This window comes from Nomascus leucogenys, chromosome 2, assembly GCF_006542625.1.
Source record: "Nomascus leucogenys isolate Asia chromosome 2, Asia_NLE_v1, whole genome shotgun sequence".
Classification (NCBI taxonomy): Eukaryota; Metazoa; Chordata; class Mammalia; order Primates; family Hylobatidae; genus Nomascus; species Nomascus leucogenys.
Window position 1 is genome coordinate 106,427,150 of NC_044382.1, and position 27,349 is coordinate 106,454,498.

General features: G+C 36.2%; 1 long non-coding RNA gene across 1 annotated transcript in view; it reads left to right on the forward strand.

Annotated features, from left to right (window-relative positions):
• LOC115837524 overlaps window positions 1-16,766 on the forward strand; it is a 77,323-nt gene extending 60,557 nt beyond the window's left edge. Inside the window, exon 3 of the long non-coding RNA XR_004032537.1 lies at window positions 15,420-16,766. This is a non-coding gene — a long non-coding RNA (uncharacterized LOC115837524). The remainder of the gene's footprint in view (window positions 1-15,419) is intronic.
• Window positions 16,767-27,349: the final 10,583 nt, after the last annotated feature.

Below are 27,349 nucleotides of genomic sequence, written 5' to 3' on the forward strand. Positions count from 1 at the left end.
AGAACAGGAGTGACAACTTCCAAGTCATATGTTAGAGCCGAAACTGAAAGTCATGTACTGTTTTCTTAATATGCTATTTTTTTGTTACAGTTACTGTTCTAATGTCAAAAATCTGAAAAGATTAAATATTTTGTTTTAGTTTTAATGTATGGATTAATTCCTATGTTAGAACTAAATTATAGCTTCTAAGAAAATATTGCTAGTATTTTGCAAGGTAAACTTAAAACTGAAGTGTATTCAGTTTATCACCATCATTTTTATTTTCCATAATAAATAGGTAAAAATTGCTCTATCATATGAACTCTGGAAAGCAATATGCCAAGAAAAAAAGAATAATGTATTAGTACACTACTGTATCATTAAAACAGTAATTTGCATATATATAAAAATTGGATAGTCTGAGATTGGAAGTATCTGTTTAAAACCTCTGGTTGGATTACCATTTATTTGGCCTGCAAACCGGGGCTTCATGAACCTGTCAGCATAAGAGATTATATGAAGCATGAAATATTCAATCTTTTATCACATATAATCAAATATGAACAAGGAGCTCTGACATTATTATCATAATAGGTTTTGCAAACATAAATTTAAAAAATCTAGTAAAATGTTAAAAAATTGAGTTAGAGATATGGCTTAGTTAAATGTTTCAATTATTGATTAAGGTTTGTGTTAGGTTACAAAATAATGTTTAAAGTGGCACAAGAACCTTTTATAATGTAAATCAATAGTAGTAATCAGAACAACAGCAGCAACAATAACAAAAGAAACCTCTTATTGGAGTAGGTAACAAGGCAGATATGAGCAAGGCAGACGATGTCCCCCGATCCCCCCAGAATATCCACTGACCATCAGGTAATGGTCAGGGGGTTGTTACACTTTCTCTTAAAAGTAGTAATTGGTCACAGCCAGCACCAAGGAAAGGCAGTCTCCCAATAGACGGAAAACACCTGAAGCTGGTGATCAGTAGCTTCCTGATAAGATCTCAGGAGTTGGGCAAGAGAGCTTAAGCATGTGCACTAAGAGGCAAAATGGAGGAGTTTAACCAGTATATGACCTTCCTCTAGGAATGCTCAGCTGGTGAGGGACAAAACCTCAAATGAGCATGAACACAACTTCAGTAAACTCACTGTGCATGTGGCCTCTCCCAAGTGCTGGCATGTCACTGCATATGCAGACAGCCTGCCTCAAGACAAAAATCAAGGGAAGAAAAACAGAAACCCCAGAACCATGCCAATGTATAAAACCCCATGAGTCAAGGGCTGAACAGTGCAATAGGATCTCTCAGTTGCCCACTTGGCCTTTTTCCAAATATACTTTACTTCCTTTCATTCCTGCTCTAAAACTTTTCAGTAAATTTTTACTCCTGCTCTCAAACTTGCCTCAGTCTCTCACTCTGCCTTATGCCCCTCAGCCAAATTATTTCCTCTGAGGAGGCAAGAATCAAGTTGCCGCAGACTTAATAGGGATTCTTCACTGCTAACACTCAGATAACTCCAGTATTAAATTTTAGAAATCAAAAGAAAAAATGCTCAATGAAACTGATTCATTGAAGAAAACCAACTTTGACAAGCTTTGCTTGTCAATGTTCTTTTACAATCTTAGGGTTTGTAGCATTCTTTCTATTCAATGCTTGCTTAAAGTTAAGGCAGAATGAAAAAAAAAAACAGAAAAAAGGTGCTTATCTTCAAATTCCTTGGAAATAAATGTAGACTTATTGTCCATACCATGGTGTCTAGCTGTGATAAATTATATACTATTAACAGAAAGCCATGCTGGTTGCTGGAATGACATGAGATGAAAAAATGGCATTTGGGCCTTAGTTAAGACTCTACCACAATCAAAACCTTCTCCTTTAAATGCCTTTGAGCAACTCCCTTTTTTTTTTTTTTTTTTTTTTTTTTTTTTTTGAGACGAAGCCTCACTCTGTCCCCCAGGTTGGAGTGCAGTGGCACGATCTCGGCTCAATGCAACCTCTGTCTCCTGGGTTCAAACGATTTCTTCTGCCTCAGCCTCCTGAATATCTGGAACTACAGGTGCACACAACCATACCCGATTAATTTTCATTGTATTTTTAGTGGAGACTGGGTTTCACCATGTTGGCCAGGCTGATCTCAAACTCCTGACCTCAAGTGATCCACTCATCTCGGCCTCCCAAAGTGCTGGGATTACAGGCATGAGCCACCTCGCCTGGCCGAGCAACTCTTCTTAGTGATTTCTTTTAAGAAAATTATTTGTCAAAGTTTATAAATAATGTAATTTATTTATGGTATTTTTAAATATTTGGATAAAAACATTCTATCAATTTTTGCAATGTATTAAACAGCTAAATATATGTCAGACACTACAGTAGGCACCTTACATATGTTATGAATAATTATTACCATATTTTTAGTACTATTCTTTTCCAAACATGACACTCGCTTCTGTTACTGGAGAGGGGTCCTGACCCAGACCCCACGAGTGGGTTCTTGGATCTCACACAAGAAAGAATTTTGCACAAGTCCACAGAGTAAAGTGAAAGCAGGTTTATTAAGGTAAAGGAATAAAATAATGGCTACTCCATAGACATAGTAGCCCTGAGTGCTGCTGGTTGGCTATTGTTTTGGTTATTTCTTGATTAAATGCTAAACAAGAGGTAGATTATTCATAAGCTTTTCTGGAAAGGGGTGAGAAATGGAACTGAGTGTTCCTCCCCATTTTAGACCATATAGGGTAACTTCTGGATGTTGCCATGGCATTTGTAAACTTTCATGGTGCTGGTGGGAGTATCTTTTAGCAGACTAAAGCATTATAACTAGCATGTAATGAGCAGTGAGAATGACCAGAGGTCACTTTCCTTGCCATCTTGGTTTTTTTTTGGTTTCGCAGGTTTTGGGTTGGCATCTTTACAGCATCCTGTTTTATCAGCAGAGTTTTTGGGACTTGTATCTTGTGCAGGCCTCTTAACTCATCCTATGACTTGCTGGGAATGCAGCCCAGCAAGTCTCAGCTTCATTTTACTCAGCCACTATTAAAAATGGAGTCACACACTCTGGTTCCAATGCCTCTGACACTTCTACATAATTATTTAATTTATTAATGGCATTACACATTTTATCAAAATACCCTTTATTTTTTCTTTTTAAAATCATACTTTAAGAGAAAGAGGCTAGATACTTCATGGCATTGTGAACCCACTCTATTTAGACCTGTACTGCCCATTTCTATATATCTCATTCCTATAGAAATAAATGATTTTTTAAAGCCTTATTTGATAGTCACTACTTAAAAAAAAACAACAAAAATAAAAAATGCATTCAATAATGATTAACTGATACAATCAGGAATGTACCTTTGCAGTATGTTAACTGAGGATTTTTCTTTCTCTTTATCCTTGATGGTTGCAGCTTCCCACTACATGTCATTTTATTTATATCATTTGATTCTGAATCATGTTTCAATGTGAGTCCTCACTCTAGCTTTTCTATAATGGTTCTTAAGTACATATTCTCAAATACTGTTTTTGTGCCATTTTGTCCGTTTTATTCTGTTGGAACTTTTTTTGGTCTAATTTTAAAATCCTCCCATTTTATTTTTCTTGTCTCTTAACTGCTCTTGAAATTTTAATTTCTCTGGAATTCCTACAAAATTAATTCTTTCATACTCTCTTGCAATTTATTTTACTTCTTTGTGTTACATGGTCTACAGCCTAGAATTTATCCTGCTTATTGATTTTGTGATTTAGATTTTAAAAATGATTTTTCATATCCACCAGTTCTGATCAGATTTCTTCCTGCTTTTGTTTCAGAACCAGTTTTATGAAGGCTATTTATTTGTGTTTTTGGTGAGATATTTATTAGCATTCATTATCTTTCTGTATTATCTATTTAGTATCTGGGCTCATTTTCATTGAGATTTTAAAAATGCTTTATTATAAATAATTTAAAATATGCAAACATAGACAAAAATAGTATAATTAATCCCTATATACAACTCACCTATATTCAACCATCACAATTTTTCCATGTTTTTAAAGTTTATTTTTTCTTCTCTATTATGATTTTTTTAGTTTCTCCATTTGGGCTACACTATTTTAAAACACATACCAGATATCATGACATATCCATACGTAATTCAGTATGTATCTCCAAAAGATAAAAACATTGTCTACCGTAACCACTATGATGTTATTAACATCTTGTAAAATTAAAGAAATCATTTGTTGATATTATCTAATATTAGATAGCACTAAAAATTTTCTCATTTTTTCAGTTTATCTTCTTAAATTGGTTTGTTTCAATCTGGATCCTAAGCAGGTTTGAGTAAAAGCTTGTGCCATTGCTCCTTCTGTGCTCTCTCTCTCTCTTACTCTTTCTCTTGTTGTCTTTCTCAATAACTCTTGTTAATACCTGAACCAAGGTAAAGGTGAGGCTGCAAAGCAGCAGTGTCCAATCTTTTGGCTTCCTTGGGCCACACTGGAAGAAGAATTATCTTGGGCCACATATAAAATACACTAACATTAATGATAGCTGATGAGCTAAAAAAAAAAAAAGTCACACACAAAAAATCCATAATATTATAAGAAAGTTTACAAATGTGTGATGGTCTGCATTTAAAGCCATCCTGGGTCGTGTGCGGGCCAAGGGACATGGGATAGACAAGCTTGTTGTAGAATGAAGATCCAAAAATTTCTGCTGTAGAGATTTCTAAGAGTTCCCTGATTATTTAGTCCCTTAAACTTGATTTCATATTATTCTAGGTATTATGAGATAGCCTATTACATTACAATCAATGACAGTGTTTTTCTCCCCTTCATATAGCTCAAGCTGGTTTATAGTGGGCTATTCTCATCTCTTTATTTATATTTTAAGTGCCTGCCTTTAAACAATTTCTATTAGGGTTTAAGTTAAATTCCCTCACACAGCACCCCCCCTTTTATTTTTCTAATTTAGGAAGGACTAACATGTGTGACTTTTATGCAAGATCAAGTATTTTTTCTTATTTTCTATCTTTATTGGTCAAATTCTACTTCTTTACTCGACATTGTTGTCAGTTTGCACATACAATGTCATAATGTAATTTGTATTACATTATAGCACACAATTAAAATAAAACAGTACTGAAGGCTCATATTTAAATGTAAAACTTCATTGTTCTACCTTAATTTAGCCCCAGTGACTCCCCAAAGATTAAACCAATTTCAACTGTCTAGATTTTTATGGTGTTTAATCTCCATATTCTGAAGTAATATGCTTATATTGCTATTTTGGACTTATCAATTTTAGAGAGCATATTTGCCTGCTCTAAAGTACACTCATAGGGGAAACAGAATTCCACTGACTAACATAATGACTTGTTTCTCAAATAATTTCTAGACTAAACAGAGTCATGAGAATTATGTACACCAAAGTTTTTTCTTCTGTACCATTTTCATATATAATAGGAGAACAAACAAAATCAACAACAGGGAGAACTCTCCACATGTCTGGAAGTAGAGACATGACTTACGGTGCTTTTGCTGAAAATGGCAAGAGAGTGACATTAATCCATCTTCACTTTCCTGAAAGGTCATTTTTATAACACTATGAGCATGCATATGTAAGTCAGCTGGCTGATAAAAAGTTTATAATTGTGAACCAAATGAAACTGACTGGCTTAAAGGTGGAGAACATACCTGTGACCTTGTTTATATTAGCCCTAATATCTAATAAATTAGGTTATATAGTCATAGATGGAGGAAGCATTCCCTTTAAAGAAGATAATACTAGGCTTCTGAACTATTCTGATGAAAAATTGGCCCACACAGGGACTTGTCTAATGTATAAAGAGCTAAATATAGTCAAATATGATTTGGACTAATTTTATGTAAAACTGGAAATACTTACTCATAAAACCAACAGATATTAGAGTTGAGGTTAGAGTCCAGCATTGATGCAATCTAATCTTATTTTATAGTTGAGGAAAATTGAACTGAGAGAAGTTAAAAGACAGAGATATTCAACTGTTCTCTAATTTTAGACCTAATTGTCCAATGGGCATACTTCTGACATGACACTTCACTGAATTCATTATTTACATGTCAGGCTTCCTGCTGGACTGTAATCTAATGAAAGCAAGGGGCAACATCTAGAATCCTAAATATTTGGACAGTGCCTATCTACTACTGTCTCAGGAATACCAAGCACATAGTCTTACGTTATGAGTACATTGTTCTTAATACTCTATAATATCCTAACCCTAATTTAAAAAGAAATTTCTAAGAAAAAGTCAGCAATGAACTCTCAGATACCACAGGTTTCTCTGAGACAAATTAGGCTAATGACTTTTTTTAAAGAACAATTTTGTTTTGTACTGTGTAAGAGAGAGCTATTAGTGTAGAAATTGTATCAAATAATTCTAGAGAAATATATTTAAATATGTTATTGCTTTAAAGCTTTCCTTGCATTAATTAAATTTTGATAGCTATATGGATGGCCTGGTTTAACAATGTAAAATGTATTTTGTTAAAAATTTGTTTTCCAAAGTTTAACTCTCCAAAGATGTATTTATATTGTGTGAATGCAATCAGGCTTACATCCAAATTTTCTTCCATCGGGATATTGCTATTCTATATCTCTATGACCTTTTTTTTCAGGCTTTTTAAAGAGTTGGAAGGACTGTCTCAAAGAATTAAATAAAATAATGCTATTAGGAAACATGCAATATGAAAGTAAGAGAGAGGTGATCCTGGTGTTTGTCCTGCCACACCACTGACTTGTAAAACATTACCTTCTTTGGAGCTCAGTTTCTTCCTTCTGAAACTGAGTCCTTTGATAGATGATCTTCAGGTTACCTTCAAACATTTGAATTCTACGATTTAATGCTAAAATAATTTATGCATGCCAATCTACTAGAGAAGAGAGTAAATGAAGTTCCAAACAGAATGATCACTATAATACCTATTTTGATAAATTAAGAGACAGCTTCTATGCCTAAACATTCAATCATAAAAATGTTAAGAGAGTAATCTTTAATACAGCAATGTGGCCTCCTGCTACTTAGTCTCACATTTTGTATATTTTAATGAAAGATAATCACTCAGAATTATAATTTCAGAACATTTAAGTTGATATTTTAGTGAGAATAAACACATTTTTTTTTGGCTTGGAAAATAGAAATTAAGTCTGGGCAACAAAGTGAGACCCTGTCTCTACAAAAATTTAAAAAATTAGCTGGGTGTGACAGTGTGCACCTATAGTGCCAGCTACTCCAGAGGCTGAGGCAGGAGGGTCACTTGAGCCCAGGAATTCAAGGCTGCAGTGAGCTATGATTGTGCCACTCCAGCATGGGTGACAGAATATGTATGTCCAAAATAGCAATATAAGCATATTAGTTCTGAATATGGAGATTAAGCACAATAAAAGTCTACACCCATGCTCTGAGAAACCATTCTCAAAAAGAAAGAAAGAAGAGAAAGAAATAAAGAAAAAAGAAGGAAGGAAGGAAGATACTAATCTTTATTTAAAAGATATCTATGGATGTGGTGTTTTTAGTTGAGGAAATCTATTTAGTGAAGTCTCTAGGCTTTAGTTTCTGTACTTAAGACAATGCAATCAACTGCATTTTTGGTTGTGTTCATTAGCGTTCTTTAACTTCCTTTATCGTTATAAAAACTACCAAAAGTTGAGAATCTTCTGAGAAAACAATCAGTAAAGAGACTTTGTCTATGTCCGGTGATTCCCAACCCGCATACTTCTTTGCTTTGGCTTCAGTGAATGCAGGAACTGAGACCATCATTACTGAAAATGTGGCCCTCACTACTGACACTCAGCATATCTACACATTCTTTACCTTCCCCATTCCAGCATTACCTCTGTTAGAGTCTGGGGAATCTAACATAAACATCAGAGCAGGACTTACAGTTAATTGCTTTCAAGAAAACAAAATACACCATTTTGTCATTTTATGGTATGCATTAAAGGGTGGGGTATGAATGGCGAAATCATTGACAACTGTTTCACTGGCTAGAGCATCTGGATTTCTCTTCAAATTTGCAGAAAGTTTATCTTTTTTTTCTCATCCAATCCATCTCATCTTCAGCCAGCTTATCAAATTGCCAAGCAATTTTTGGAATAGGGGTTTTGTTTTTAAAAAATTAGTTTACTGTTGCTATTGATCCAAGATAACTCCACTTCATGCCACTTGAATATAAAAGAGATATAAGTTCTACAGGATCCCTTAATTCTTTTTTTTTTTTTTTTTTTTTGAGACGGAGTCTCGCTGTCTCCATCCCTTAATTCTATCATGTGGAGAATATGAATTAAATACCTACTATGCTTAATAATTTAAAAAGACTTTGGGACAATGTCAACATATTTAAAGGGGAAAAGGCTTTGAGATTTTGGGGGTATGTACTTTATTTTGAACTAATTGCTTTTCTACTAACATATCATTTCATTTAATGCTTTAGAAAATCTTGTGAGAAAGGCTTAATATCCCTCCATTCACACGAGGCTGAGAGGCTAAGAGAGGTTAATAATCCGGTCATGGTCACACCCCTTCCAGAAAAGGAAGGAACCGGGATACAAACCTGGATATGGCTCCAAAGTTCATGTTTGCATTAATTCTGTGCTGCTCTCTTCAAGGAGCTTATGAGCTAGTGGAAGAAGTGAACATGCAAATATCCCGACTGCAATATTGACCAAATGCCCATCTGAAGAGTACAAACTAAAAGTCTGTTTTATAAAACACAACAATTCCTGAAAGTTAAAGTTCGGTTTAAACCACCAATGTTTTGTATACATTTCATAAATGCTGAGGTTGATATAAGATCTTATCTGTCATCAAATGTCTGATTTCAGTTTTTGTTATCAAAATAGCCTCATTCTTCTTCTTAATTGGTTTTCTAATTAGGAATTGGTTTAAATTTAGACATACCAATAAAATTCTATGAACATATAACTATAATTTTTCATATTTCTATGGTAATAATTATTTAAAAAACACTACTCCAATGTAATAAATTTTTACTTTGCATATATCTTCTGAATATATTTATATATTTCTTAAGATGATTTTTTTAACCAGTATTCATTTTTTAACATGAATATTCCATTTAGTTGTAATCAGTCTACATGTAACTTTATATACAGTTTTTTTGTATATAACATTACATAATATTCTTAGTTTATAAAAATTTAAACTGAAAAGACTGGATTATGTTTCTAAAAGAGAATAATAAATGTGGTACTGTCATATAACACATTTTTAGAATTTTTAAGTTCTAATTTAGAATTTTAAGTTCTAATATAATACATTTTTAGAATTTTTAAGTTCTAATTTAGAATTTTAAGTTCTAATATAACACATTTTTAGAATTTTTAAGTTTAAGTAGATTTCTTTTTGCCCTCATATATATTTTAATATTGAAAATTAATAAAATAAAAGCAGACTATAATCTCACCTACCAGATAATCTCATGTGATTTTAAATTGAAGCATAAACTTTTACTGATTAGAGAATTCAAAAACTTAGGAAAGGCATAAAATTATGCAAAGAAAATCTTCGTCACCTCCTTAGTACTTGTCTGCAAAGCTAACCAGGATTAATTTGCTGTTTATTCTTCCAAATAAAAAGACACATACCACTATGTGTAGTATGTGTCGTTCTATTTACACAAAAGAGACCATGCACATATCCTATCTTACACATCTGTTCTTTTACTTAATGACACTCTGGGGACTCTTTTCATATCCTTAGATGGTTCTATCACATTTTTTGAAAGCTTCAGTCTGCATAATTTTCCATTATATTAAAGTCCCAACTTAAACATTTCTTCTCATTTATATGCTATGATACTAGATCTATATTGTGCAATGAGAAAGCTGCAATCTGTATCTTTTCTATCTCATTTTTGTTTTTCTATCAAATCTATGTGGTAAGTTTTCAGAAGTTTAGTTCTTAGGTAAAGGAGTGTTGTCATTTAAAATGTTGATGAACATTGCTAATTTTTTTTGTATATATGTTGTACAAAATTTGTCTCCCAAAGTGGACAGCAATAGCTAACTTTCCAGAGTGGTCACTGCTAAACACTTACAACTTGCTATATTTGACATTTGACATGTATTAACTCATTTAATCCTCACGCTGCTTTAGACACTATATCGCTACACATATTTATTTTTTTATTTTTATTTTTTATTATTTATTTATTTTTTTGAGATGGAGTCTCGCTCTGTCACCTAGGCTGGAGTGCAGTGGCGTGATCTTGGCTCACTACAAGCTCCGCCTCCAGGGTTCACGCCATTCTCCTGCCTCAGCCTCCCGAGTAACTGGGACCACAGGTGTCCACCACGCCCAGCTAATTTTTTGTATTTTTAGTAGAGACGGGGTTTCACCATGTTAGCCAAGATGGCCTCTCGATCTCCTGACCTCGTGATCCGCCCTCCTCGGCCTCCCAAAGTGCTGGGATTACAGGCATGAGCTACCGTGCCCAGCCTTTATTTTTATTTTTAAATTTTTTATTTATTTATTTTTTGTGAGATGGAGTCTCATTCTGTTGCCCAGACTGGAGTGCAATGGCAGGATCTCAGCTCACTGCAACCTCTGCCCACCGGGTTCAAGGGATTCTCCTGCCTCAGCCTCCCAAGCAGCTCGGATTACAGACATGTATCACCACACCAGGCTAATTTCTTTGTATTTTTAGTAGAGATGCGGCTTCACCATGTTGTTGCCCAGGCTGGTCTTGAACTCCTGACCTCAGGTGATCCTCCCGTCTCAGCCTCCCAAAGTGCTGGGATTACAGACTGAGCCACCGCACCCAGCCCCATATTTTAAAGAGAAGGATCTGAAACACAGTAGAGTGGCTAAATCACTTAGCCAAAGTCATGTGGCTGATAAATAATGAAAATATACTATGAACACAAGCAGTTCAGCTGTATGGTGTTAATCACCCCAACATATTGCTTAGTGGTGCAGGAAAGAGTAGATACTTTCAACTTTTGGATTTTGACTAATACAACAAATGAAAACAATAAGTCAATTTGAGTTAGATCTTTTTTAATAGGTAAAGTAATATTTATGTTTTGTTCATTACACAAATTTCTTTTTCTGTTAACTACTTTTTCATACTTTTGCATAGTTTTATATTATTCAAGTTTCTCAGTAATTTTTACAAAATCAATAGAAAAAATGAAGTGAAACTTTGTGATATGTGATACACTTTCCAGAGAGAACTTTTATATCTTTATACATTTCAGTTTATTGATTTTTAGCTTCTGGATTTGATCTTCTTTTTGACATTTTTATTTTATTCGAATTATTTCAGTATATCATTTGCAACATCTAAGAATTTTTTTAAAATTGAAAAATGATTGTTATTGACTGTATATTATAAGAGTCCAGATGATAAAAAAGTCTTTCATAATTAAATAAAAAGGCTGTTTTTAAAATAGTCCTTCAAAACTGATAAGATGTTTATAAACTGACAATAGCTGAGAAGACGAAGATAGGTAGTTGGGAAAGGTAATATATACATGGGAAAATGGCACAGGTATCTGCCCCAGGTTAACTGGATGAATAGGAAGAAACTGATAACTGAATGAATGAGTACAGCTACTCTGTGTGCAGTGTCACTGAACATACAGACCTGAGGCCTTTCTCTTCCCACTTTACTTCATCTCATTTGTCTAAAAGCACAGTAACCTTGAGACTGGAAAATGTACAGTAATTTATGCAGAAATTAGTCCATGAGGGGTAAGAAAATCCTACGTTCTTTGCTTGTGACCTGAAAGATGTCTAGATCTGTTGATGAAATACCAGCAGTTTTAACTCGTCACCTTCTTCCTAAAAAAACATCAAAAATAGAGGATATAATTCAACATAAAATGAAAATTCATCTGTGAAAATGGCAATAGCCTGACAAGGAGAATTTAGTTTTATATCTTTATTGGTTTATAGGTAGAGAGGCAACATTCGTAAATGTTTTTTTTCCCACTCTGACATTTGGAATTTTTTCCCACTCTGACATGTGATTTCAATACCCATGATTGGTTCCCAGCAAGCTGCCTTCCATCTCATATCTGAAAAAAAATAAAAATTTGGAGCCACTATTTGATTAATTTGTATGAGCCCAGCTGTTAGAACATTGAGTATGAATTTAGATAAGGGAATAAAATCGGACTCATCTGTCTAGTCCTATTGTGTTGTGTTGCCAATTATATTTAATGGAAAAAATCCGATGGAGAAAATGTTTGGCAGTAATAAAGCAGCTGACAACAGGAAAATAAGCATAGTTAGAGTTTAAGAACATCTTGGTTTTCTAGCCCTTATTCGTTAATTCTATCTTGTTTCTTTTTTGTTGTTCTTTCTCTGTCTCTTGATTGTTATTAATTTTCCTTTCCACAATTTATACCAAATATCAATCAAAAACTTTGCTTTTATGTTTAAGGGATGAAGGCAATGACTAATTATTATAAGAATTACACTTTTTCCATTTTCAACTTTGTCTGGGAATAGACCCAGGTTTGAGTTAGTCCTAAACTTTACTGGACAGCTGCTGATACAAAACATTCACATCCAACTCTCTGAAAGGGAAAAATGGTACTTAGCAAAAGTCTAAGCACATGACATCATCAGAAATAGAGGAGATTCTGTTATTTCCACGAACAAATGTATTTATTGGGGAAAAAGGCAGATGTGCATAAATCTAAGCTACTCTCCAATCGTGTGCGAATTGAGGGGCCTTACTGAGGTGTTGACACTGGCCCTGGGGAGTTCCTAATCTGAGTGCAGAGCCAGTTGCAAATGTGTTTTCAATCAAATATAATTACTAAAGAACACAAACATAACGTTTGCCATCCAAGACCTTTGCAACTTCAAACCCCAGATTAACATGCACTGAAGGCCTTTTGAGTGAAGATCAGTCTGGAAAGATTTTTCAGGAAAGGTGGTGTAGCTAACCAGTTAGAGGAATCTGACTCCAGATCTAGTGGGCAGCCCCTCTTATTCACAGGCACTAGCCACAGCAATTACATGTTTTCCTCATTGATATGACAGGGGTCAGCCAAGACATAAAGGAGGGTATTATCTCTATCTTCACTATAATATCAGTGCTGTGTTTAATATTCGGGGACAAAGGATTAGCTTCGTTTTCAGGGAGAGATTTATAGAATAATGAGCTGAATCTGTGTTTAATAAGGTTTTTGTTCTTTTGTGTTCACTGTAATGTGGAAGTAGTTTCAGTCTTTCTGCGCAGAGGTCCCGACTGACTCTCATCACAGTATCCGCAGAGCTCCAGCTACACAGTGGAACACATCATCTCTGGTTGCACATGGCTGGCAGCCTCTGAAGATTGGGTTTAAACTGATGGGGCAGGTCTTTCTCATTCAGTAATGCCTGATACAAGTGGCCTTTATTATATTAATAGCTTACCAATCTCCATTTCATTGAACTCTTTCCAGAAATTCTCCAAGTTTTGTACCCTACTTCATGACACTAATACATTATGCACAGAAAAAATGTCCATATTATAACAATTTGTATGTTTATATATACACATGCAAAAGTTAAACTAGGAACAAGTACATATTGAAATATATGTATGTGTGTGTATATACATACACACGTGTGTGTATATGTATGCACACACATGGTGGCAATAAGGTGCTGGACAAAGATGAAGATCTTGGTGCATCCTAATGTTGAATTTTGTAGAATTTTTAAATATGGGAATTACTAAAAGGATCATCTTTAATAATTTAGAAGTTTCATTAAAATTGCATTGCAGATTCTGTGCTCTGCCTTGCATGTCAGGTGATCCGAGATCTTGCCCCAGTCAAATATAGGTCCTATGACATTGGGCAAGTCACTTAAACTCTCTAAGCCTTCCTTTTCGCTGGGTAAAGTTGAGCTAGCTAATCTCCAAGCTGCCTACCAGGTCCAAAGGGCTGTGGTAACGACCAAAGGGATCCATTAATGAACTTCCCTTACAAAGAGGTTCCCAAGTTAGTGACAGAACTGTAATGCTGTTGAAAGTTCTATTTAACACTGTAGCACCCAAGAGTGAAACTGAATCAAATAAAAATTCTCACTTACTTGAGAGCTCCTAATCTGTCAACATTTATCTGGTTTCACAGATGCTTTCTTTTTCTCTGATACAAAACTATTTATATTCAAGATACATGGCATAAAAACTGTTTCTAAATACATCTTTATAAAGCCTCAATGGCTTATTTAAGTTGTTTCAATTACCTTTTTCTGCATAAAAAAGTACTCCAAATCTCTGCTCCCAAGTCTGAGGGTCAGAAACATGCAGAGTAGCTCACCTCTGCTTCATAGAGTCAGGTGGGGTTAGTTGGGGTGACTCATACACCTGTGGATTGGCTAAAATGGTTTGCCTGGGGCCTATTATGGACTGAATATTTGTGTCTCTTCAAAATTTATATGTTGAAATCATATTCCCATTGTGATGGAATTTGGGGGCAGGGCCCTTGGGAGTATGAACTGAGAAATGGGCCCTCACCAGACACTGAAACTGTCAGCAGTTTGATCTTGGACTTCTCAGTCTCCAGAATGGTGAGAAATTAATGTTTGTTTTATAATCCACCCAGTGTAAAGTCTTTCGTTATAGTAGCCTGAACTGACAAAGGCAGGGCCATATGTGTGACCTCAGTTTGTGCTGTTGGCTACAGCCTGTCATTCCCCTGTCCTTGGATAATGGCTGTGATGGTGGCAAGAGCCACAAAGATTTCTCTCACATATGTGGCAACTCAGGCTTGTCCACGTGCCCTTCTCACCCTGTGAAACTAGGGTGGGCTTCCCACCGCATGGCAGTCTCAGAGGAGTTGGATTTCTTACATGGTGACTGCCATTCAAGAAGGAGGAAATGGAAGCCTCCAGTCCTCCGAAAGACTGGGCTGGAACTGGCATAATGTCACTTCCATCGTATTTTATTGGCTCAGCCAGATTTGGCAAGTACACAAATGATCTCCATCTCTGGGTGGTAGGAATGGTCAAGAATTTGTAACCATCTTTAACCTGCCACAGCAACCACTCCTGGTTTGGTTACTTCCCTAGAGGCAGAAGAATTGTTTAGGTTTTGTCATCTATGTGGATACCTTCTCCATTTTAGTTACTGGCAAGTTTAAATGACCAGATTTTTTTCCAAAGGGATATTAAACCAGGATGAGGGTATAACTAATATTCAGAAATTCAACACAGGCCTCACTTGTAAAATGCCTTCAACAGTTCAATATAGGCACCAGGGTACAGTGCTTTTTGCATTAGAAGCACATACTTTGACTCTCAGCTGGAGACAATCTCACTTGGAAAAAACTGTACAGCCTCATTGACGATGAATAAAGAATTCTGTAAAAAAACAGTATATGAGTTTGCTAGAGCTGCCATAAAAAAGGTGTCACAGACTCGGTGGCTTAACTAACAAATTTATTTTCTCACAGTTCTGGAGGCTAACAGTCCAAGATCAAGATGTCAGCAGGATTGGTTCCTGAGGGCCTCGAAGAAGAATCTGTTCCAGGACTTTCCCTTTGGCTTGCCACTGGCCATATTCTCTCTGTGTCTTCTCATGTCTTCTCTCTGTATTCATTTCCAAATTTCCTCTTCTTATAAGGACAGTAGTCATATTGGAAAAAGGACCACCCTTTTAACCTCATTTTAACTTGATTACCTCTTTAAAGACCTCATCTCCAAATACCATCACATTCGGAACTATTAAAGATGAATGCATCAATATATGAATTTTGTGAGGGGCAGGGAGACAGAATACAACCAACCCACAACACCCAGATACATAGCACAATCTTTTTCTTCTAAGCCCCCTGTGCCTGTGCCCACCACTTCATCCCCCAATTAGCTATATTTGAAAAAGTACGAGGGAAAGAACAGTTGGAGGGGGAAGAAAGAGAGAAAGAAGACAGACAACTTAGATTATGTGCCCTAGATGTTGGCCTTACAAAACGGGAGCAAATCTTAACCAATCATTGTAGCAAAACCTTTTGTTTATGAAGGAAGTTCCTTTTGTTTCTTTTCAGTCCACTCTACCTGCTAATTAAAATCTATAATATGACATGCCGTGCTATCTTTCCTACCTGAGCCACTTATACTGTATTGTCAGGTTTGGTTTGAAATACTTTCTGGGCTTATTTGCCAGTTAATCATTTGTTTTTATATTACAAAGTGGCTCATCTCTGCCTCATTGCACACTGAAAGTAATGCCTGACAAGCGATTGTCCAACATTCACCAAACCGTGCTTGTGCAGGTTGGCAAAGGATGCTCTCAGCATAGACAAGCTGACTTACATACAGCCAGCCTGCCTTTCCCGTCTCACTGTCAGATCTGTTCATAGGTCCTGACACGGAAAAAAATCAGAATGATATATAGAATTAAAGGATAATGGAACTGGAATAATGTTGAGCATCTTAATTAGAGACTTTGGGCAGGATATAATCATACACGTGAGTTGAATATGTAATTAGGAGAATATTAGTATCTTTGAAAAAGAAGGAAGCGTTAGTATTCTTTAGTTAGCAAAATGCACTGTTTTATAGAATGTAAAACAAACAGCACCAAAGAAGACAAAGTTTTGTAAAATGACTTTCCCAAGGTTTACTCATTTCTTCATATAAAAGAGAATGTGCTTCCAATGTACTGCGAAGATCTATAGCATTATTTACTTATGTAAAAGAAAACATTTTTCGTTAATTATTTTGCCCATCTTCTGAGTCCTCCTGTATTTCATATGGTACCAAGGTCTATCAATAAGTTGACAAGCTCAGTGCAAACAGAATAAATGTGCTTTTAAGACATTGTATGTGCTGCACTTCATTTATTTAAATGAAGCTATTGCTCTAACATCAATGGAACCTTCAATTTGATTTTTTTCTTTAGTGAAAATGGATATTCACTACTGACATTCACATTTTATACCTTAAGTCATTGATGTTAAACAATATATAGCTGCTAAAAATATGCCTGAGATGAAGGGTAGAGTGTGAAACTAGCTGGTTAAAGTGAAAATTGAGTCCATGACTCATAACCTCAGTTTGTAGAACTGCCTTAAAACTGGACTTTGGTCTAAGGTGCTTGAATGTAGTTCTGGTTTTAATTTTCTAAGTGGCATTACTCTCTAATCCAAGAAATAATTTACAATCAATACAACTTTTAGAATCCAAAAAATCTTAAGTATAAGGCAATTACAGGTGAATTAGAAAACAAAATTTACTGGTAGAAAATAGTTACTGTAAAATTTAATTTTATTATTTGATAAAAAACATGGCTAATAAGCCCAAGTGTTAAAAAGCCAGTGAGAGATAAATATATTTTTGACAAGCAGCTTTTCAATAGGAGACTAAGAACTGAAAACTCACTATGAGAATGGGTGGGATTTACAAACCTTGTAAATAATTTCAGAGCAGGCTAGGGACAGCTCGACACCCTGAAAACCTTGCAAAATTAATCTTTCATGACAATATTTGAAGACTGCCATCACTGTCATCCCTTCAACAAATATTCACTGAGCTGTGACAAGCACAGTGCTTGGGGCTGTGAATAGCACAGTGGTATATAACAGACTATGACATTAGGAAGTTCATGGTTTGTGTCACTTACTTAACAAGCATTTATTGAGCACTACCTACGTGATAGGCACCTTGCTAAATATACCCTGGGGATTAAATAGAACACATGACACAGTCCTTGTGCTCAAGATTTACGTAACTGCTCCACGTACTGATTTATGGAAATTCTGAAACTAGGTTTGTTATTTACCCAAAACAGACACTAGCTAACTAATTGATAGAGAAATTTTCTGCAATATTATCTGTCAGCCTTCAGGCAACTGCATCTTTTTTGCTACCTCACCTCTATATTCTTAACTGCTCTGCTCTGGTTTTTGTAAGCGGTGTTCCTTGTGTGGCTTGTATTTTGGAACCTCTGCTCATGTAATGGTGTTTGCCACACAGTTGAACTTCTGAACTAATTCTTCTATATGTTGACCACACAGTTTTCTTAGATACCTGTTGTACCTGGTTCTCAATTTCCATTTGCTTTGACCCTTCATGTGTATATCCTGTAACTGCTGTCTGGTATCTGAAAAAGTCCTTTTTCAGAAAGCCTAATTCTGGTATTTTACTTTGTTGCATTTCTAGATGAGAAATATTCATTGTCTAATCTACTTGAAAACTGACGAAAATCTCTAACATTTATTTTTAATTCTGATGCACTAAAATCCAAATGTTATTCAGTTTTTAACATAATGAAAGAAGAGAAACTTGCATATTAAAACAGACATTCATCTAATTAGTCTTACTAATAAAATTCCTAGGTAGTTTGAAAAATAAAGATTTGAGAAGATATTTTGCTTTGACATTGTTGTATTCAAAGTCACCCAGAAAGAAAATTTGACATAATAAAATTTTTTGTCTTTACAAATTTCCCACTGAGAAACAAAAATAAAATTCTTATCCCCCAGATGACTGAACCAACCCTCTCTTTGTCAAGGGGAACCTCATGGAAACCTTGGAAGCTGAGTTCATGACCATGATGGGATGGGGGATCAGACATGCGTTATATCCCCACTCCGTTGCTAACTGTCATTAGGCTTTCTTCCCTCAGGGCTAGACAGAAACCAGCTCTTTCAAAAGTCTCGCCAGGTACAGAACAAAGACAAAATGAGATTCATCCTTCCTTCATCCCTCCCTGAGATGTCCACTTCCTCTACTTCCTTTTCTTCAAATGTTCACTTTATCTTATGTAAAAAGTAGATTTACCAAACACCAACTTAAGTCTTACCAGTATGTTTTTATTCCTTTCACTGCTGCCCTCCTCCCCACTTTTTAAATAAAATATACAAATACTAAACCTCTGGAGAACCTCTTTGGACAAAACAGCCACATGTGCCTGTGACTTGAGTTTTTCCCGGGTGCACCCTCAGGCTGGCTCAATAAACCTTGATGATTTAAGATTTATTATGCCTCAGTTACTCATTTTGGTTGTCACTACCGTATTTTAGGCTGTTTGTTACTCACTGGAATACTCCTTCATTCCCAGAAATCCTAAAAATTCTTCCAAACATATAAGTTTAATGAGCATTTTAATACTAATTCTGTACATAGGGTATTATGAGTACATGTTTTTTCATATCACCCTTTGGCTTACCTTATTACAGCAGCAACAGTGTATTGCTTATTTTAGTTGCAGTTAGAAGGGTTTCTTCTAATCAGATTACATTTTCATTTGACAAATTTATGAAAAAGAAGCCTTAAAAATACTTGCCAGGAGAATCTGATAATTTATGTCAAAATTACATCAGCCGATTTTTAAAAATTTTTATTTCCATGCTTTTGGGAATATAGTTGGCTTTTGGTTACATGGATAAGTTCTTTAGTGTTGATTTCTGAGATTTTAGTGTACCTGTCACCTGAGCAGTGTACACCATACCCAATATGTAGTTTTTTATCCCTCATACCCCCAACATTCCCCAAGTCCCCAAAGTCCTTTACATTAATTATTCTTATGCCTTTGCATTCTCATAGTTGAGTTCCCACTTATAAGTGAGAACATTTATTTGGTTTTCCATTCCTGAGTTACTTTGAGTAGCTACCCAGTAGTAGGATTGCTGGATTAAATGGTAGTTCTACTTTCAGTTTTTTAAGGAATCTCGATACTGTTTTTCATAGTGGTTATACTAATGTGCCCTGCTCTTCTGTATTTACAGTAAGAGTTGTTAAAGCAAACTGAATATGGCCCGAGAAGGACTCCATACTTCTATATTTGAGTCCTTGTGGATGAACTGCAATCTAACATATTAAGTAGATAAGATTGAAAATTTAATTTAGGAGTATGTGCCTGTAACAGTAGCTGAATCTTGGCCAATCTCAACAGCCGTACTTCAAGCAGTCATACACTGCTGAATGCTCAAACTGTGTTCAAATAAGGCAAATGCCGAGCTGTAGCCAATCCAGCTGTTTTTGTACTTCACTTCTAATTTCTGTACATCACTTTGCTTTTCTTGTCTATAAATTTGTTCTGTCCACGAGGTACCCCTGGAGTCTCTCTGAATCTGCTGTGATTCTGGGGGCTGCCTGATTTGTGAATTTTTTTTTATTATACTTTAAGTTTTAGGGTACATGTGCACAACATGCAGGTTAGTTACATATGTATACATGTGCCATGTTGGTGTGCTGCACCCATTAACTCAACATTTAACGTTAGGTATATCTCCTAATGCTATCCCTCCCCCATCCCCCCACCCCACAACAGGCCCCAGTGTGTGATGTTCCCCTTCCTGTGTCCATGTGTTGTCATTGTTCAATTCCCACCTATGAGTGAGAACATGAGGTGTTTGGTTTTTTTGTCCTTGCAATAGTTTGCTGAGAATGATGGTTTCCAGCTTCATCCATGTCCCTGCAAAGGACATGAACTCATCCTTTTTAATGGCTGCATAGTATTCCACAGTATATATGTGCCACATTTTCTTAATCCAGTCTATCATTGATGGACATTTGGGTTGGTTCCAAGTCTTTGCTATTGTGAATACTGCTGCAATAAACATACGTGTGCATGTGTCTTTATAGCAGCATGTTTTATAATCCTTTGGGTATATACCCAGTAATGGGATTGCTGGGTCAAATGGTATTTCTAGTTCTAGATCCCTGAGGAATCACCATACTGTCTTCCGCAGTGGTTGAACTACTTTACAGTCCCACCAACAGTGTAAAAGTGTTCCTATTTCTCCACATCCTCTCCAGCACCTGTTGTTTCCTGACTTTTTAATGATGGCCATTCTAACTGGTGTGAGATGGTATCTCATTGTGGTTTTGATTTCCATTTCTCGGATGGTCAGTGACGATGAGCATTTTTTCATGTGTCTTTTGGCTGCATAAATGTCTTCTTTTGAGAAGTGTCTGTTCATATCCTTCGCTCGCTTTTTGATGGGATTGTTTGTTTTTTTCTTGTAAATTTCTTTGAGTTCTTTGTAGATTCTGGATATTAGCCCTTTGTCAGATGAGTAGATTGCAAAAACTTTCTCCCATTCTGTAGGTTGCCTGTTCACTCTGATGGTAGTTTCTTTTGCTGTGCAGAAGCTCTTTAATTAGATCCCATTTGTCAATTTTGGCTTTTGTTGTCATTGCTTTTGGTGTTTTAGACATGAAGTCCTTGCCCATGCCTATGTCCTGAATGGTATTGCCTATGTTTCCTTCTAGGGTTTTTATGATTTTAGGTCTAACACGTGAGTCTTTAATCCATCTTGAATTAATTTTTGTATAAGGTGTAAGGAAGGGATCCAGTTTCAGCTTTCTACATATGGCTAGCCAGTTTTCCCAGCACCATTTATTAAATAGGGAATCCTTTCCCCAATTCTTCTTTTTGTCAGGTTTGCCAAAGATCAGATAGTTGTAGATATGCAGCATTATTTCTGAAAGCTCTGTTCTGTTCCATTGGTCTATATTTGTTCAGTTCAACTCCCTTAAATTTAATTCAGCTGAAGTTTTTCTTTTAACAGAGTTAAAAAATCAAATTCGAGTTAACTGTTAGAGTTGTGCTTCTGATTACCTTAAAGGGCTTGGTTGAGAGATTTTAATAAAATTGTGCAGAGATATCTCATCTACTTGGTCACTCAGAGAGCCTGGATTTATCAAATTGTTTGTATAAGATTTGTATTTTTTAAACAAAATAACATTCCCTTGGTTCAAAACCAGTTGAAAAAAGAGAAACAATTAGCTAGGAAATGATTCCTTTGACATATATGATATTGAATTGTCAATATAATGGCTTTTCCACCATGTCCTCCCTCACTTTACCTTTTCCTAATTAATCAATCCATTTTTTAAATGTACAGATATAAGGAATTTTAATTTTGGGTAATGACAGCAAAGAAGTATATTTGTCTGCTAGGACTGCCATAACAAAATACCAGAGACTTGGAGGCTTAAACAACAGAAATTTATTTTAGAATTCTAGAAGCTGGAAGTCTAAGAGCATGGTGTCAGCAGGGTTGTTTTTTTCTGAAGCCTCTCTCCTTGGCTTGCAGTTTGGCCACTTTCTGCTTGTGTCCTCACATGGACTTTTCTCTATGCATACATATCCCTGGTGTCTCTTTGTGTGTCCAATTTTTTTCTTATAAAGACAGCAGTCAGTTTATATTAGAACTCACCCTAAAGACCTAATATTAACTGAATCATCTCTTTAAAGGGCCTATCTCCACACTCACATTCTGAGGTACTATGGTTAGGGCTTCAGTGTATAAACTTGGAGAGGGCACAATTTAGTCCAGAACAAGAAAAGACTGATTACTCATTCATTTAAAAATGAATTTGACATTGTTGTGCTTCAAAGTTATGATCTGGTCTTCTGGATTGCTTTTTTACACTGAGGAGTTTGCAGAAAGCAATATCTAGGTTCATAAAGCCATGCCTTCATGGAGAAACAATACTAAAAGAAAGTATTTACAAATTATCCATATCAAACAGATTTTGGTTTATACCTGTTAACACATGAATAAGGATTTCACTTGTTCAGAAAATTATTTAGTCACTGAAAATGTATGTGTCTCTTTATGCCTTTAGGGATTTGATTAATTCAACAAGTTAGTGTGAAAATATTAGTGTGTATCAGTAATGGGCTACAAACTTTTGCAGAGAGCTTCCATATGCATAGTATTTTCCTGTAATTGATATGCCATGGAACCCAAAGCTACTACAAGTCTCCTTCTTTCTGCCTGAAGTGGCATTGTACGGAGGTAGTAATCACTGATTCCTTGGTTAGAAGCTTGGGCTCTTAAGTTAGGGAATCCAGTCTTCTTATCTCAGTTCTGCTACTAACAATACATAATTTTTATGTCTGTTTCAGTTTTTTCATCTGGATTCAAGCCCACACCTTAGCATTGTGGAATAATTACCTCAGATAATCCATAGAAAGCAGTAGGTACAGCAGTGATCACAGTAAAGCAGCACTCTTTAAAATATTTGATTATATAAAACTTGTACAGGAAAAGGAAGTGAAATAACCCGCTTCCCACCCTGCCTGGCCAAAAAAAAAAAAAAAACCCAACAAAAATAAGGGCTCAAAACTATTTGTTGATTAAACAAATGTTAGCTATTATTAGATATTCTTTGGTAAAAAACATAATTCTCTATTTTAAATTTTAAGTAGCGGTAATAGGCACCACATGTGCATTGCTTATTGTGTTTCAAGAACTCGGTTATAGACATATATCACCTCAATTAACATTCGATGAGTGCTCCAGATTGTTTCCCCACTCTGCACAGCAGCATCTTGGAAGAACCAGCCTGTCAGAATAAATTCATCTTTAACAGTACCTGAGGTGATTCAATAGTATATACATATATACACACACTAATATATGTTCATATAATATGTACACAAATATATGTGTATATTATATATGTACACACATATCTACATATATGTGTAGATTTATTATATATGGGTATATGTTCTATATATAATATATACAAATATGTTCACATGTACATATATACATATATTGAATATATACAGACATATTTATGTTTGTATACACACACACACACACACACACATATATGAAGATATATAAAATATCTAGGCCCATTAGCCTATTAACTATAAGTGAGTAAGCCATACTAACAACGAGAATGTATACATGCATTTCTCTATGGTGAGCTAAAGTATGCTTCCAGATGATGCATCATAAAGGAAGTAGTGAAATGTTTCATTAGGCATGGCCAAGATAATTGTCTCTTCTACTCAGACAAATGGCATTTGTTTATTCATTTTTAGTCAAGAAGCCCCTGGATATGGCAGGATAGGTTCAGAGAGGCATGCTTTTCTTTTATATTATCTCATGTCAGCTACTCCTCTGCTGTGTCTCCCCACCACTGTCTAATTCTCTACTTGTTTATGATACTGTTTTCTTTTATCAAGTTATTTTTAATAATTCCAAGACAAATTTTCACACCTTTCTTTTGCTTTTAAATATTTTAACTTTCAGCAAAACCTCTAGTTGTCCAAACTTAAATATGCTTTAGCTGAGATCAGCTTCCTCTCTGTGTATAGGACTCTGAAGTTTTTTCTCTAATTAAGAGCTCAGTATTATATAATGATGTTCTCTATCACTGTGCTCAACAAAAAGGTGGGATATTTCCATCTCAGCTTTCGGTAAGCTGAGAACATTTCTGGTTAGGATATGACTTGAAATTGATCTAACAGCAAGTAGAAGTACGGATGCTAGAGTACTTTCTGAGAAATACCAACACTAATCCTCCTTGTGAAGTCTTTAAGGGTGTTCTGTGTTAGGCCTTTCTTATATTGCTATAAAGAAGTACTTCGGATTGGGTAATATATCAAGAAAAGAGGTTTACTTGACTCATTCTTCAGGATGTACAGGAAGCCTCATACCAGCCTCTGCTCAGCTTCTAAGGAGGCCTCAAGGAGCTTTTACTCATGATGGAAGGCAAAGAAGGAGCAGGCACTTCACATGGTGAAAGCAGGAGTAAGACAGGCGGGAGGTGCCATACACTTTTAAATGAACAGATCTCCTGAGAACCTGCTCACTATCATGAGGATAGCGCCATACTGTGAGATATCCACCACCATGACCCAAGCACCTCCCACCATGCCCTACCTTCAATATAGGGATTACAATTCAACATGAGATTCAACAGTGACATCTATTCAAACTACATCATTCCAACCCTGGCTCCCAAATCTCATATCCTTCTCACGTTGCAAAATACAATCATGCCTTCCCAGTCATCTCCCAAAATCTTAACTCATTTCAGCATTAATTCAAAAGTTCAAAGTGTCATCTGAGACAAGGCAAGTTCCTTTTACCTATGAATCTGTGGGCTCTGACCCCACATTTCCTCTCTGAACTGCACTAGTAGAGGTTCTCTGTGAGGGCTCTACCCCTGTAGCAGGCTCCTACTTGGACACCAAGGCTGTTCCATACATCCTCTGAAATTGGAATATCCTCTGAAATTCTGCCCAACCTCTTTAACTCTTGCATTCTGTGCACCTGCAGATTTAACACCACTTGGAAGCTGCCAAGTCTTAAGGTTTGCGGCCTCCAGAGCTGTGGCCCAAGCTATATCTGGAGTCCTCTGAGCTGAAACTGGAGCTGGAGCATCCTGAATGTGGGGAGCAGTGCAGGGCAGCTGGGCCCTGGCCCCTGAAACCATTCTTTCCTCCTAGGCCTCAGGGCCTGTGATGGGAAAGCCTGCCTGTTAGATCTCTAAAATGCCTTCTAGGCCTTTTTTCCATTGTCTTGGCTATTAGTGTTTGACTCCTTTTTAGTTATGCAAATTCCTCTAGCAATTGATTGCTTAGCAGCCTGCCTAAATTCCTTCCCCGTTATTGGGCTTCTCTTTTTTACCACATGCCCAGCCTGCGACCTTTTCTAACTTTTATGCTCAGCTTCTTATTTAAATATAATTTCCAGTTTTACATCATTTCCTTGCTCCTGCATCTGAGCATAGGCTATTAGAAGCAGCCAGGCTACATCTTGAATGCTTTGTTGCTCAGAAGTTTCTTCAAACAGATAGACTAAATCATCACTTTTTTTTTTTTTTTTTTTTTTTTTTTGAGATGGGGTCTTACTCTGTCACCCAGGCTAGAGTGCAGGGGCATGATCTCAGCTCACTGCAACTTCTGCCTTCCAGAGTGATCCTCCCACCTCAGCCTCCCAGGTAGCTGGGACCACAGGTACATGCCACCATGCCTGGCTAATTTTTGTATTTTTGGTAGAGATGGGGATTCACGAAGTTGCCCCGGCTGGTCTCAAACTTCTGCGCTCAAGTGATCCACCTGCCTTGGCTTCCCAAAGTGCTGGGATTACAGGCATGAGCCACTGTGCCCAGCCACCTAAATCATCACTTTGAAGTTCAACCTTCTGCACATCCCTAGGGCGGAAGAAGAACTCAGCCAAGCTCTTTGCTAAGGCATAATGTGCACGACCTTTGCTCCAGTTCTCAATATGTTCCTTGTTTCCATCTGAAACCTTGGCAGCCTGGACTTTACTGCCCATATCATGATCAGCATTTTGGTCACAATCATTTAACCAGTCTCTAAGAAGTCCCAAACTTTCCCTCATCTTCCTGTCTTCTTCTGAGCCCTCTAAAATCTTCCAACCTCTTCCCATTACCCAGTTCCAAAATTCTTCCACATTTTCAGTTATCTTTATAGCAATACCCTATTCCTTACTACCAATTTTCTGTGTTAGGCCATTCTTGCGTCACTATAAATACCTGAGATTGGGCAATTTATAAAGAAAAGAGGTTTAATTGGCTCATGGTTCTGAAGGCTGTATAGAAAGCATGCTGCCAGCATCTGCTTGGTTTCTAGGGAGGCCTCAAGGAGATTTTACTCATGGTGGAAGACAAAGTGGGAGCAGGCAATTCACATGGTGAAAGCAGGATCAAAGGGAGGGTGTATTAATCTGTTCTCATGTTTCTGATGAAGACGTACCTGAGTCTGGGTAATTTATAAAGAAAAGAGGTTTAATGGACCCTGAGTTTCAGTTTTAAATAGCCAGGTCTCCTGAGAACTCACTCACTGTCACAAGGAATATGAAGGATCCACCCCTATGACTCAAACACTTCCTACCAGGTCTCACCTTCAGCACTGGGGACTGCAATTCTACATGAGATTTGGTGGGGACATATATTCAAACTGTATCACTTCATATTTAATTATTTCAGGGCTCATACTCTGCAGGTTATATATACTCTCTAGAGGTTAATGGTAGTAAAATTCATTTTGGCCTAATTTTAATACTGAATATTGCTTTAGCCATATCATACAAGATAATTAATATAGTAAAATATATGAGGAATTTTTGTAAAATATATATACAATTTTCAATTGTTCCAGAATATGTGACCATCTTTAGGTCTAAGAAAAATAAAATTTTCCAAAATTTGAATTATAAAACATGCCTCTGAATGCCATAGGAGAATAGCAAATGTATATATTACAAAAACTTCAAATGAAGAATAAATAATGCAATTGTAGATATTACTCCTGGTGAAAACTGTTAGCTCATGATGACTGGACATGAAAATCTTCCTACTGGAATGTGAGTCAGAGATCTTGGGAATAGTGGTTTCTGAAGTCTAGGCCTGTTCAACAAAGACAACTTTGCCCTAAGAGAGATTTGGCCTTTTCTCTCAATTCCTGGGAGATAACTTCTAAGCCCTTGGTATGTCCTACCTAATAAAAGTGTTGGTTTACCTGGGAGCATTGGGACATGCCAGATAGTCTGTGCTAACAATGTGATTTATGATAGGGGACCTTGAATCATGTGATATCAACTTGACCTCGGGGAAGCTGGAGACTAAGATCAGACATGTGGGTGGTCAACTATATTTG